Genomic DNA, 14608 nt, shown 5'->3' on the forward strand with positions numbered 1-14608 from the left:
AAAAATATTTAATTTACTAAAACTGATTAGTGTACACCAATGAAACTAGTAATTGGTTCAGTATAGTTTTTTTTAAAAGTAATTTTCAGTGATTTTAAATCAAGTTACTCACAGGTGGAGGTCTGGACAACCTTATTAAAAATGCTTATTTTTATTGCTAACCAATTTTCAGCTGTATTAATAAAACTACACCAGGTTACCACTCTTAAATACATCAAGGGATACTTTTTAATGGAAAAGAAGAGAAAGAAACTATTATAGTCTATTGTGCTGGTTCATGGTAGGTTTTACATTTGTGATTATGCAAATAAATTTTAGTGGAATCGTGAAGTGTTACCAGTGCAATTTGGGCCCAATTTCCTGATTGTGCCCAGAGCTGAAACTCTACCTCATCGTAGTTAATGCAATTTATTGATCACCTCCAATACAAAGCATATTATTTATGGATACCTCATTAGCAGAGAAAATAGATTCCCCCTCCTCACACACACTTTTTAAAGTGCTGTTTTTGGCAACCAAAACAATACCACTGGAGTTTAATCATTCTTTTTTCTGACCATAAAACGAGCAGGTCTTCTGGACCATGTAGATCCTGCAGCTGACCACTGTGTGTGAGCCTTTGCCAAAGTGCTGATACAGAGAGCAGTCGAAGGATAACTCGGTCCCTCCAATACAGCGGAGATGAAGAGGGGCCTCAACCTGGAATGGGTGTCCTGCAATTCCTTGTCACCAAAATGTGCTTTAATTGTGCTTCACTCGAATAGACCAAGCAGTCGATGTGTTCTTTTTTTTATATTGTGCATTTTGGCTGGCCCACAAAAGAATGTATTCATTGCATAGACTAAAGCAGAGAATACAGGATCAGTCAGTGAATGCGATACACAGTTTGTAGAAAGGAGTCTTTCAGCTTCTAGTAAAAAGGCACTCCCTTCGTTCAGCTGCCCCGTACTTGTAGATTCTTTCTGTACCCCTAAAGATTTTTATTTACATTAAGTTAATCTTACTGCCATGCTGTAGGGATGGTTTTCTGTCAATGAAGCCATATTAATCCAGCTTATTTGTAACATGATTGCTTGCCTTGTTTGATCCCTTCAGATGGATTAATTCTGTGCTCCATAATTTGGCATGTGCATTTTTAAACTCTGCTTTTCAGCAAAACAAGAGTCTGTATATGATGAGTGTTACTTTCTGTTATCTACAGAATGCCTAAAAGCATTTTCCATGTGACCAGATGATCCTATGATTTTTAATTCTGGGATATTCATAATGGGACTTTGTGCTGAGTGTGAAACGTACTGTTCCCCGCTCCCTCCTGACAGGTTTTCAATATTTTCATTAGCCAGGGGTAGTTTTTCAGCACAAACGGCAATTGTGAGGTCTTAGACGTTCTCGTCTGGCCGACATTGCCTTATCTCTAAGTCTTTGGGTTGCTTGTTTCTGATGAAGATATTTCAGTTGAAGTGTTTTCATCATTGATATATCTGTTTCATGGCCATTTTTCTGTTCCACATGTTTATGGTTTCTCTTCCCTCCCAGTTTTCTTACCTCCTCCTCCCTTTAAAACATTGACTTATCTTAGGATGTCTACAGATACCATCTGCCCATCCTCCAGTACCTTGATTGAGTGTCTCTTCACCTTTCTTCTCCTTCAAGACGCTACTTAAAACCTACCTCTTGACCAAGCTTTTGCTCACCTGTCCTATGTGTCCTTCTTTGACTCAGTTTCAATTTTTGTCTGATTATCGCTCCTGTAAAGTGCCTTGGGACATTTTACTATGTTAAAGGTGCTATATAAATGCAAGTTGCTGTTGCTCATTCTTAAGAACTTTACGCGGTCAGCAAATGATTGAACAGTTGATCGTAGAGCAGTGATTAAGTGCTGTTTTTAGACCTCCCAGCTAGGCACTGAGGTCAACAACTTGTATTTATATAGCGCCTTTAACATAGTAAAATGTCCCAAGGTACTTCACAGGAGCGTTTTCAGACAAAATTTGACACCAAGCCACATAAGGAGACATTAGGACAGGGGACCAAAAGCTTGGTCAAAGAGGTAGGTTTTAAGGAGCGACTTGGAAGAGAGAGAGAGAGACTGAGAGGTTTAGGAAGGAGATTCCAGAGCTTAGGGCCTAGGCAGTTGAAGGAACGGCTGCCAGTGGTGGAGCGATGAAAATTGGGGATGCGCAAGAGGCCAGAATTGGAGGAGCGCAGAATTCTTGGGAGGATTGTCAGGCTGGAGGAGGTTAGAGAACCTTGGGTGTTCAGCAAGTTATTGAATTATTGGTCTATGAACAGTGATTAAGTGCTGTGTCTTTTTGTCCGCCCAGCCGGAGCACTAAGGTCAGTTGTAGCTGCTGCTCTTGCCTGAGGTCAGCTAACTTGGTGTAGTCTAGGGATCGAACCTGTGGCCTCACTGGCCTGTGCCCCTCAGTAACCTGTTCAGGCCACACATTTACTGAGTTTTCAGGGATGATTCCAGAGCTTTTTTTTAATATCCAACTGTAAAACAAATGGAAAATCGTCCGAGCTGCAAGTATCTTCAAGTGCAGTTATCCAAGAACCAGCTGCAATTCAGACTCCATTATGTGTGATCGAGGCTTAAGTATTCGGTGAAAGAAACTGCAACCGTTATTCAGTTAAGTAGGTGGACAAGATTGCTTTCCAATTTTTTTTTTGACAAAAGAGAAACTCTCTTGGGTTGTCTACTTTTATTTGCCTTGCTGCAATCCATAACAGCAAAATTGGAAAGTGCAACCGTTTCTTTTAACTTCAGGCTTGTAGCTTCCCTTCCACCAAGAACTTTTTCTAAGAAAGTGGCCAAATCAAATATTTGTTTGGAATCCCTTGCTGCTTGCCTTTTTTCTCTGGGTGTCATTTAATTCTGAAAGGCAAATCTAGTTATAGGCCGACTTATGCCAAGACCGTTTAAATGCCTAAACTGTTTACGGAGGGTTTCTCCTAGAAATTAACATTTCCTTATGTGTGGTGTAAAGCTAATTTCGGGTGACCATGGATCAGTATTCTAAGATACAACCTCTGTCAAGAATGAGATGCTGAGATCATTATGGACGGGTCCATTGGAAAAGGCCTTTTTATATCCAGACGACACTCAGCTGCACCTTTTATAAGTTTGTGCTTATTGTGGCTACAATTTATTAGCACCCAGTGCCGGTTGGTTTATTGGCACCTGGTACCAGTTAATTTATTAGCACCCAGTACCAGACCTGCGCACTGATCGCTGGCCGTTTTGACTTATTTTGTATGAATGAATAGTTGCCCTGTAACAGCTGATGTTTACATAGATGTTTGCAAAAGAAGGAGTCTTCCTGATTCTGCTTCGTCAAACAGCCACTGTTACTCTAGACTTATGCAAAGATCAGCTGTCCAGTTTCACGAGGGTGATATCAATAATCTTTGCACATCCAGAGTGAACTTTGGTGACTGAATTGAATTTCAAAGGGTTCAGGCTTTGCAGCTGTGAAGTATGACGGGTTGTGGTAGAATTGTACTTGCTGCTTGTCCTGGGTGGGCCAGTCTTACTGTGTCATTTAATCCTGGTCACTTCATGTAGTGATTGGCATTTTAATTTGTGTGTGACCGAACGTCGCTCATTGGTGAACGGCTTGTCTACGCCCTGATGATGTCATGTTATGTTTCAGAATGGGGGTGGGGCCAGACACATGTAGTACAAGTGGGTTAGTACAAAATTAAAAGGAGGTGATAGAGAGAGTGATTGTGGCTGAAAAAAATTGAAGTTTTTTTAATGTATTTTAAAAGCAGCACATTCTATTTAATTGTTTTCCAATCTGTTAGCGACTTGCCACATGTCACGACTTGGGAATCCAGATGTCACTAATCGCATTTATGATTCATAAATAAAGAATGAGTAATTAGACACTGTCGTTGCACATGTGATCTCAATATTCCCAATCGGCATGGAGTATGCGTATGAACTTTAAACTTTTGTATGTTTGGTGACAGGAGTCATATAAAGTTGCCAGAAAAAGTAGCAAGCCTGAGGATTGGGAGCAGTTCAGAATTCAGCAAAAAAGGACCAAGAGATTGATTAAGAGGGGAAAAATAGAAGGTGAGAGTAAACTTGCAAGGAACATTAAAGTGGACTGTAAAAGCTTTTACAAGTATGTAAAAAGAAAAAGATTAGTGAAGATAAATGTAGGTCCCTTACAGACAAACTGGAGAATTTATAATGGGGAACAGGGAAATGGCAGAACAATTAAACAAATACTTTGGTTCTGTCTTCACGCAAGAGGACACAAATAACTTCCCAGAAATGCTAGGGAACCAAGGAACTAATGAGAAGGAGGAATTAAAGGAAATTAGTATTAGTAAAAAAATAGTGCTGGAGAAATTAATGGGACTGAAAGCTGATAAATCCCCAGGACCTGATAATCTGCATCCCAGAGTACTAAAAGAGGTAGCCATGGAAATAGTGGATGCATTAGTTGTCTTCCAAAATTCTATAGATTATGGAAGAGTTCCTGCAGATTGGAGGGTGGCAAATGTAACCTCACTATTTAAAATAAGGAGGGAGAGAGAAAACAGGGAACTTACAGACTGGTTAGCCTAACATCAGTAGCAGGGGAAATACTAGATTCTATTATAAAGGATGTGATAACAGGACACTTAGAAAATATCAACGAGATTAGACAAAGTCAACATGGATTTATGAAAGGGAAATCGTGTTTGACAAACCTACTGGAGTTTTTTGAGAATGTAACTGGTAGAATAGATAAGGGAGAACCAGTGGATGTGGTTTATTTGGATTTTCAGAAGGTTTTTAAGAGGTTAGTGTGCAAAATTAAAGCACATGGCATCGGTGGTAATATACTGGCATGGATTGAAAATTGGTTAACAGACAGGAAACAGAGAGTAGGAATAAATGGGTCTTTTTCGGGGTGGCAGGCAGTGACTAGTGGGGTACCGCAGGGACCAGTGCTTGGGCCCCAGCTATTCACAATATATATCAATGATTTGGATGAGGGAACCAAATGTAATATTTCCAAGTTTGCTGACGACACAAAACTAGGTGGGATCGTGAGTTGTGAGGAGGATGCAAAGAGGCTTCAAGGCGATTTAGACAAGTTGAGCGAGTGGGCAAATACATGGCAGATGCAGTATAATGTGGATAAATGTGAAGTTATCCACTTCGGAAGGAAAAATAGAAAGGCAGAATATTATTTAAATGGTGATAGATTGGGGAATGTTGATGTACAAAGGGATTTTTTTTTATTCGCTCATGGGATGTGGGCATCACTGGCGAGGCCAGCATTTATTGCCCATCTCTAATTGTCCTTGAGAAGGTGGTGGTGAGCTACCTTCTTGAATTGCTGCAGTCCGTGTGGTGAAGGTTCTCCCACAGTGCTGTTCGGAAGGGAGTTCCAGGATTTTGATCCAGCGACGATGAAGGAACGGCGATATATTTCCAAGTCGGGATGGTGTGTGGCTTGGAGGGGAACGTGCAGGTGGTGTTGTTCCCATGTGCCTGCTGCCCTTGTCCTTCTAGGTGGTAGAGGTCGTGGATTTGGGAGGTGCTGTTGAAGAAGCCTTGGCGAGTTGCTGCAGTGCCTCCTGTGGATGGTACACACTGCAGCCACGGTGCGCCAGTGGTGAAGGGAGTGAATGTTTAGGGTGGTGGATGGGGTACCAATCAAGCGGGCTGCTTTGTCCTGGATGGTGTTGAGCTTCTTGAGTGTTGTTGCAGTTGCACTCATCCAGGCAAGTGGAGAGTATTCCATCACACTCCTGACTTGTGCCTTGTAGATGGTGGAAAGGCTTTGGGGAGTCAGGAGGTGAGTCACTCACCACAGAATACCCAGCCTTTGACTTGCTCTTGTAGCCAAAGTATTTATATGGCTGGTCCAGTTAAGTTTCCGGTCAATGGTGACCCCCAGGATATCGATGGTGGGGGATTCGGCAATGGTAATGCCGTTGAATGTCAAGGGGAGGTGGTTAGACTCTCTCTTGTTGGAGATGGTCATTGCCTGGCACTTGTCTGGTGCGAATGTTACTTGCCACTTATCAGCCCAAGCCTGGATGTTGTCCAGGTCTTGCTGCATGCGGGCACGGACTGCTTCATTATCTAGGGGGTTGCGAATGGAACTGAACACTGTGCAATCATCAGTGAACATCCCCATTTCTGACCTTATGATGGAGGGAAGGTCATTGATGAAGCAGCTGAAGATGGTTGGGCCTAGGACACTGCCCTGAGGAACTCCTGCAGCAATGTCCTGGGGCTGAGATGATTGGCCTCCAACAACCACTACCATCTTCCTTTGTGCTAGGTATGACTCCAGCCACTGGAGAGATTTCCCCCTGATTCCCATTGACTTCAATTTTACGAGGGCTCCTTGGTGCTACACTCGGTTAAATGCTGCCTTGATATCAAGGGCAGTCATTCTCACCTCACCTCTGGAATTCAGCTCTTTTGTCCATGTTTGGACTAAGGCTGTAATGAGGTCTGGAGCCGAGTGGTCCTGGCGGAACCCAAACTGAGCATCGGTAAGCAGGTTATTGGTGTGTAAGTACCGTTTGATAGCACTGTCGACGACACCTTCCATCACTTTGTTGATTCTTGAGAGTAGACTGCTGGGGTGGTAATTGGCCGGATTGGATTTGTCCTGCTTTTTGTGGACAGGACATATCTGGGCAATTTTCCACATTGTCGGCCCGGGGTGTCCTTGTACACCAGTCACTGAAAGCAAACATGCAGATGCAGCAAGCAGTTAGGAAGGCAAGTGGTATGTTGGCCTTCATTGCAAGAAGATTTGAGTACAGGAGCAAGGATGTCTTACTGCAGTTATACAGGGCCTTGGTGAGACCACACCTGGAGTATTGTATGCAGTTTTGGTCTCCTTACCTAAGAAAGGATATACTTGCCATAGAGGGAGTGCAGCGAAGGTTCACCAGACTGATTCCTGGGATGGCAGGACTGTCATATGAGGAGAGATTTGGTCGACTCGGCCTGTATTCACTCATGTTTAGAAGAATGAGAGGGGATCTCATTGAAACATCTAAAATTCTGACAGGGCTAGACAGACTGGATGCAGGGAGGATGTTTCCCCTGGCTGGGGGGTCCAGAATGAGGGATCACTGTCTCAGGATACGGGATAGGACATTTAAGACTGAGATGAGGAGAAATTTCTTCACTCAGAGGGTGGTGAACCTGTGGAATTTGCTACCTCAAGGCTGTGGAGGCCAAGTCACTGAATATATTTAAGAAGGAGATAGATAGATTTCGAGACACAGAAGGCATCAAGGGGTATGGGGACAGAGCAGGAATATGATATTGAGATAGAGGATCAGCCATGATTGTATTGAATGGCAGAGCAGGCTCGACGGGCCGAATGGCTCACTCCTGCTCCTATTTTCTATGTTTCTATGCTAAGATGGAAAGCAGAGTGTCTGGGTGTTGTACTTCACTTGCTTGGTTATTGAGAGGTGGTGGATGTTTTAAGTAAATTGACTCATACGAAGTACATTTTACCTGAATTGCGACCGCACTTGTGGTCAGTCGGCGATTTTTCTATTGGGACAACACTGTTCTGTTTTGATGGATCAATGGGACATGTGTTGATTTCTGCGCTTAGAACTGAAAGACCTAAACTCCCTCCAACGCTGTTGTTTATGGGCGTTTATTCTCGAGAATAAAACCCCATTTCCTAGGGATGACTACAGTTGGTTTTGTCTCTGAATAGAACTTGTATTCAAGACTCGTCAGCTCATGTCAGAGTTAGTATGTACAATAAAATAACTCCACCAACGACAGATGCTGGTGTTGGTGCAATGTTCTGAAGGTATTGTGACGGTGTATGTGTATCTAAGATTAATGTTAGTCTACATACGTAGAATTACCTGGCGATTTGTGTGTACATTCGCCCCCGTTACACTTTATCTCTAGTGTTTTGAGTTAATTACAAAGAATTTACTGCACAGAAACGGGCCATTTGGCCCAACTGGTCTATGCCGGTGTTTATGCTCCACATGAGCCTCCTCCCAACCTACAAGTAGCAAATGTTAGGCAAATAAAAACATAGGAAGCAAATAACTTCAGTCATCAACACTGTAAAATCAAAGCATAATAACATATAATTAGTAATAAGAAATGAGAAGCAAAGTAAAGTGGTAGAATCTAGAAGAAAGACCATTTGTACATGAATAGTTTGCCAATATCTTTTTCAGAAGCACTGATTTTAGGGTTTTATGTAAACAGGAATTTCTTGGAAGTTTACTTTGGTCCAACATTGAATCCAACTGTGGTGTCTCATACTGCACTGTGCCATCTATGACCCATTACTTGGGTCTTGTATTTACTGCCACCTTGTGTTGAGATTCCTTTGACCCGATTTGTAACAGCATTCCAGTTTTCTCTCCTGTTGGTACATCTAGTCACGGTTGTCCATGGTGCTGTGACTCTCCCGAGGAGCTGACCATGCAACGCCCCCGACTGGATAGCTGTCAAGTGCTTCTTTTTACTTGAGGATGCGCTGGGCCTGGTTTCTGTTTGTTACCCTACCTAGTGCTGTACTTGGCAGGTCCAGTCTTGGCTGCCAAGTGGTTAGCTCCTGTATATCAGAACTTGGGAGCCCCAACCTTGGGTTAGCTCTTAACTGACCAGTGATCAACTGCTTGAACTTTTTTCAGTCTCTTTTGCCTGAACTTATTTGTAAATCTCCCCTCATGGATTATCAGACTTCTGTAAATTACTGCATTGAATTAATTAATTGCACTCTAAAATTGTCAGTGTTCTCAATGCCTTTCTTATTGAACATGAGGATAAAATTGATTGCTCTTTTGGTTTCTACTCCTGTAACGGTTATTGAATAGATCTGCCTCTCACCAGACTTATTTGCTGATTTGGTAATTGGTCATAAATCAACTGTTTGATACAGCTGTTGATAAATGAGACACTCAATGATTTAGTGTCTGGGCGTATCACTAATAGTTTAGACCAGAATTGGTAATCTTTGGGTGAACTACTTCAAGTAAAACGGCTTCCCAATTTAATTTCTAGGTGAAAGTCCTTCCATGAATTCAATAAGCTATCGGTGAATTAATCACCAAACGCACAATTTCACAAAATGAATTTACTTCCTATCCTGTCAGCAGGCTTGCCTTGCTGTTGGATGTCCTTTGATTTATTGAGGCATAACCTGTACTGACTACCCTTTGGACAATGTGTACATCCAGTCATGGCTGTCTTGTACAAATGTAAAAATTGTACCTGGAACTTTTAAAGCAGGAAGATGTGCTGGAGGCATTTGAGTTCTGCTGCTACAGATGTATGTTGAAAATTAGTTGGACAAGACGAATGACTCATGGCGGTGGTGGGGGCGGGTGGTGGGCAGGAGGGCTGCTTTGAACCAGCACAAGAGAATGAAGAGGCAGATTGAGGTGAGTAAGTTGACAGACATACTGAGGGCACATTTTTGGGAGTTATAAGGAAAATTGTCGGATGTTCTTACTATTGGGAAAAGTTGAAGGTAGTCGTTCAAAGATAAAAGAAGAACCGTGGCTACGTGTGTGATGGGATGGGCAAGTGTCTGATCAGAGGCCCGTACAATCCATGTGCAGACACCGAAAGGTACAACCGGACTGTGTGCTGAGCAACAACACGTGGGTGATGCAGTACTTAATGGTGCATCCAAGTTCACGTGCTGTTATTCTTCCTGTTAAGATACTGCCTCTTGCTGGTTCTGTTCTGATCCTTTCCTCCCATCAACTGCTTTATTCCACTCTGGGCTTCTTATTTTATACTCCATCCCTTTCAAAACTCCAGTAGCTGTCCAACTATTGCCATCTCTCTTGGCTCCCTTGAGTTGCCTATTATTTTATTCTTCCACTCACATTTTACGTGTGTGTGTGTGTGTGTGTGTGTGTGTGTGTGTGTGTGTTTGTTTTTATGCTTTGGTTATTTTTCTTACCGTCCAAGCTTAAGCAGTTGTCTGCCCTCATAGCTGTATCGGAATGGGTTCCTAAATTTTCTAAAATGCAGCTCTTTTTGTCAGCATGGTGGATTGTCAAAGTTTTGATATGAAGCTGTTGTTGCTGTTCAGAGAAGGTTCACTCGACTGATTCCTGGGACGAGGGGGTTAACTTATGAGGAAAGGTTGGACAAGTTGGGCCTGTATACACTGAAGTTTAGAAGAATGAGAGGTGATCTTATTGAAACATATAAGATCCTGAGGGGATTAGAAGCGATAGATGCTTGGAGGATGTTTTTCCCTTGTGGGAGAGACTTTAACTAGGGGCCACAGCTTAAAAATAAGGGGTCTCCGATTTAAGACTGAGATGAAGAGAAATTTTTTCTCACAGGGTCGTGAGTCTGTGGAACTCCCTTCCCCAGAGGGCGGTGGAGGCAGGGTCATTGAATATTTTTAAGGCTGAGTTACATAGATTCCTGATTAACAAGGGAGTCAAAGGTTATAGTAGGTAGTCGGGAAAGTAGGGTTGAGGTCACAATCAGATCAGCCATGATATTATCAAATGGCAGAGCAGGCTCGAGGGGCCGAATGGTCTAATCCTGCTCTTAATTTGTATGTTCATATGATGGTACATCCTAGGCTAACGATGTGAATTGGTCATTATTCTGTGTATACTATGGTGATTTCATTATTTCTTAGCACGCTGTAATCTGAGAGATGTTTTGCCATGTTGCGTATGCTGTGTGTCGCTCAGTGGGTAACACTCTTGCCTCTGAGTCAGAAGGTTGTGGGTTTAAGCCCCGCTCCAGAGACTTGAGCACATAACTAAGGCTTCCATTTCAATGGAGTGCCATATTGTTGGGAGGTGCTGTTTTTTGGATGAGATGTTAAATCGAAGACCCATCAGCTTGATTGTGAAAGACCCCTTAGTCCTATTTGAAGAACATTTACCTGAGGAAGGAGAAAATCTCCGAAAGCTTGTGAATTTAAAATAAAATTGCTGGACTATAACTTGGTGTTGTAAAATTGTTTACTATTTGAAGAACAACAGAGAGTTCTCCTGTTGTCTCAGCCAACACTCCTCCCATATCTATTACCATCCAAAACAGATTAACTAACCATTTATTTCACTGAACTTGCTGTTTATAGGATGTTGCTGTACACTGCAAAAGTTACTTTAAAAGTAATTGATTGTGAAGTGCGTTGGGTTATCCGAGGATATGAAAGGCACGATACAAGTGTACGTTTGTGTTTTCTTCTCCTAGGAGTTATTTCTTGAAATCAGAAGTATATTGCTATACGACACGATCAGAGTGATTTAGGATGGTGTTGTAATAGTTCATGTTATTGAGTTCAAGTTTTTCTTTCACAAATGAGATGAGAAACTGCAAATGGAAATCTGAACTAAAGACAGGAAATGCTGCAAACACACAATGGGTCAGACTGCAATAGAAATGGATTGTAAATGATTTTGTGATTTCCCCCTCAAGGAAAGCAACTATAATTAGTCCTGCAATTGATTTATTTTTTAAAAAAAAGTTATTTTTAAAAGTCAGTTGCCTTGCCCATGTCATCTCATGATTAGAGCTACAATTATCCATCTCCTTGTGAGACTGATGTGAAAACTTCTGAACCCCAAGCATCCCTGCTCTTTTAATTTAAAAAAAAATCTACTGGAAAATGGAGGGGAAATGTTTCAAAACTTTATTCTTCAATTTTAATCTAAACCTTTTTCCTTGCATCTTTCTGTTTTCTGCCTCCATCAACTTGAAGCCTTTTCCCTTCTGAGATTCCCCGTTCGTAGTGGGATGGGGCGAGAACTATACAGTCCGCTTAAAATGGGCAAACCTTAGGTTTCCCTGCCCCTGCCCCCAAAAAGCAGAGATGTCACCTCTGCCTCATTTGTGTTTGTGCATGCAAGACTTTTTTAAAAAGCATTTGGGATCGTGGGTTTTATAAATTGAGGCATTGAGTACAAAAGCATTTTTTTTATTCGTTCATGGGATGTGGGCGTCGCTGGCGAGGCTGGCATTTATTGCCCATCCCTAATTGCCCTTAAGAAGGTGGTGGTGAGCCGCCTTCTTGAACCGCTGCAGTCTGTGTGCTGAAGGTTCTCCCACAGTGCTGTTAGGAAGGGAGTTCCAGGATTTTGACCCAGCGACGATGAAGGAACGGCGATATATTTCCAAGTCGGGATGGTGTGTGACTTGGAGGGGAACGTGCAGGTGGTATTGTTCCCATGTACCTGCTGCTCTTGTCCTTCTAGGTGGTAGAGGTCGCGGGTTTGAGAGGTGCTGTCGAAGAAGCCTTGGCGAGGTGCTGCAGTGCATCCTGTGGATGGTACACACTGCAGCCACGGTGCACCAGTGGTGAAGGGAGTGAATGTTTAGGGTGGTGGATGGGGTGCCAATCAAGCGGGCTGCTTTGTCCTGGATGGTGTCGAGCCTCTTGAATGTTGTTGGAGCTGCACTCATCCAGGCAAGTGGAGAGTATTCCATCACACTCCTGACTTGTGCCTTGTAGATGGTGGAAAGGCTTTGGGGAGTCAGGAGGTGAGTCACTCGCCGCAGAATATCCAGCCTCTGACCTGCTCGTGTAGCCACAGTATTTATATGGCTGGTCCAGTTAAGTTTCTGGTCAATGGTGACCCCCAAGATGTTGATGGTGGGGAATTCGGCGATGGTAATGCCATTGAATGTCAAGGGGAGGAGGTTAAACTCTCTCTCTTGTTGGAGATGGTCATTGCCAGGCACATTATAACCTTTATAAATTAAAACCTTTATAAATCACTGGTTAGGCCTTAGCTGGAGTCTTGTGGCCAATTCTAGGCATCACACTTTAGGAAGGATGTCAAGGCCTTAGAGAGGGTGCAGAGAAGATTTACTAGAATGATACCAGGGATGAGGGACTTCAGTTACATGGAGACAAGATAAGCAGGGATTGTTCTCCTTTTGCACAGAGAAGGCTAAGTGGAGATTTAATAGAGGTGCTCAATATTATGAGGGGGTTTTATAGAGTAAATAGGGAGAAACTGTTTCCATTGGCAGAAGGGTCGGTAACCAAAGAACACCAATTTAAGATAATTGGCAAAAGAACCAGGGGGAGATGAGAACTTTAAAAAAAAAATACAGCGAGTTATGAATATCTGAAATGTATTGCCAGGAAGCAGATTCAATAGTAACTTTCAAACAGGAATTGCATAAATACTTGAAAAGGAAACATTTGTGGGGCTAAGGGGAAAGAGCAGGGGAGTGGGGCTAATTGGATAGCTCTTTCAAAGAGCAGGCACAGGCACGATGGGCCAAATGGCCACCACCTGTGATGTACGATTCTATAAATATGAAAAGTTTTTTTAATAAATCACTCTCACTGGTTTAAGAATATATCATTCCTAATGAGTGAGTGGGTTTTTAAATGGGAAATCTAGGTGGGGCAGGATGCCACTGAGGTTAAGAACAGCAGAGTAGATAAATCCTAAGCTAAGACCGGGTTTAAAAGCCTGTATATTGTCGGAGAAATGGAAAACTGAAGGAAGTTGTGTTCCCTGAGGCAACAAGTAAAGACAGAGAATGCAGCACAACATTTGTACAAGGGCTTACATCATTGATACATCAAGCAAACACATGACAAATGAGAATTTGGTTTCATTCTCGGGATGTACTTAAACTAGGCTTGTAAACCCTGGAATATAGAAGGTTAAGGGGTGATTTTGATTGTGGTTTGTGAACGCACCTTAAATTTTACATAGAATTACAAAGAATGCATAGCACAGAAACTGGCCATTCGGCCCAGCAGGTCCACACTAACCTCTTCCCACCCTACTGTTAAAATTGGATAGCCATGTGGTGAAGGAGAGCCTGGTCTTTAGTTGCTTCCAACCTTTATTCACAGCGATTCCCCTTGCACATACCCCACACCCTAGCTAAGCTCTCCTATAAATGGATACAAGAGAGTTCCCAATTGATACCCACCACCTGAATACAATTAACACTAATTGATATAAATCATATAATTAACACCTATTTCATCTCACCCTATCAACATAATGTTCTATTCCTTTTTCCCCTCATGTGTTTATCTTGGTTTCCCCTTAAATGCATCTGTACTATTTCCCTGTGGTAGCAAGTTCCACGTTCTCACTACTCTCTGGGTAAAGAAGTTTCTCCTGAATTCTCCATTGGATTTATTAGTGACTATCTTATATTTATGGCCCCTAGTTTTGGTCTTCCCCACATGTGGAAACATCTTCTCTACATTGATTCTATCAAACCCCTTTCATAATCTTAAATTTCTTGTTTATGCTGTAATATTTGATTCGTATAGGAGAAAATAAATATCCTGGTATTGAGCAGTCTGAAAATATTATCATCTTGGACGGAGAATTATCTGTCTCAGATTAGTTGAACATCAATAGAAAGAAGTTTTTTTGGAACAACCCTTTGTATTGGGTTGAATGTTTGATCGTGGTCTGAAATGTGTGTTTATGGATGTCTTTACGATCTCTCTTATACCAAATGATATCAAGTTGCCAAAAATATAAGAACATAAGAGATAAGAGTAGGCCATACAGCCCCTTGAGCCTGCTCCACCATGCAATAAGATCATGGCTGATCTTCGACCTCAACTCCATTTTCCACCCGATCCCCATATCCCTTGATTCCCCTAGAATC

This window comes from Heptranchias perlo, chromosome 5 (genome assembly GCF_035084215.1).
Source record: "Heptranchias perlo isolate sHepPer1 chromosome 5, sHepPer1.hap1, whole genome shotgun sequence".
Taxonomy (NCBI): domain Eukaryota; kingdom Metazoa; phylum Chordata; class Chondrichthyes; order Hexanchiformes; family Hexanchidae; genus Heptranchias; species Heptranchias perlo.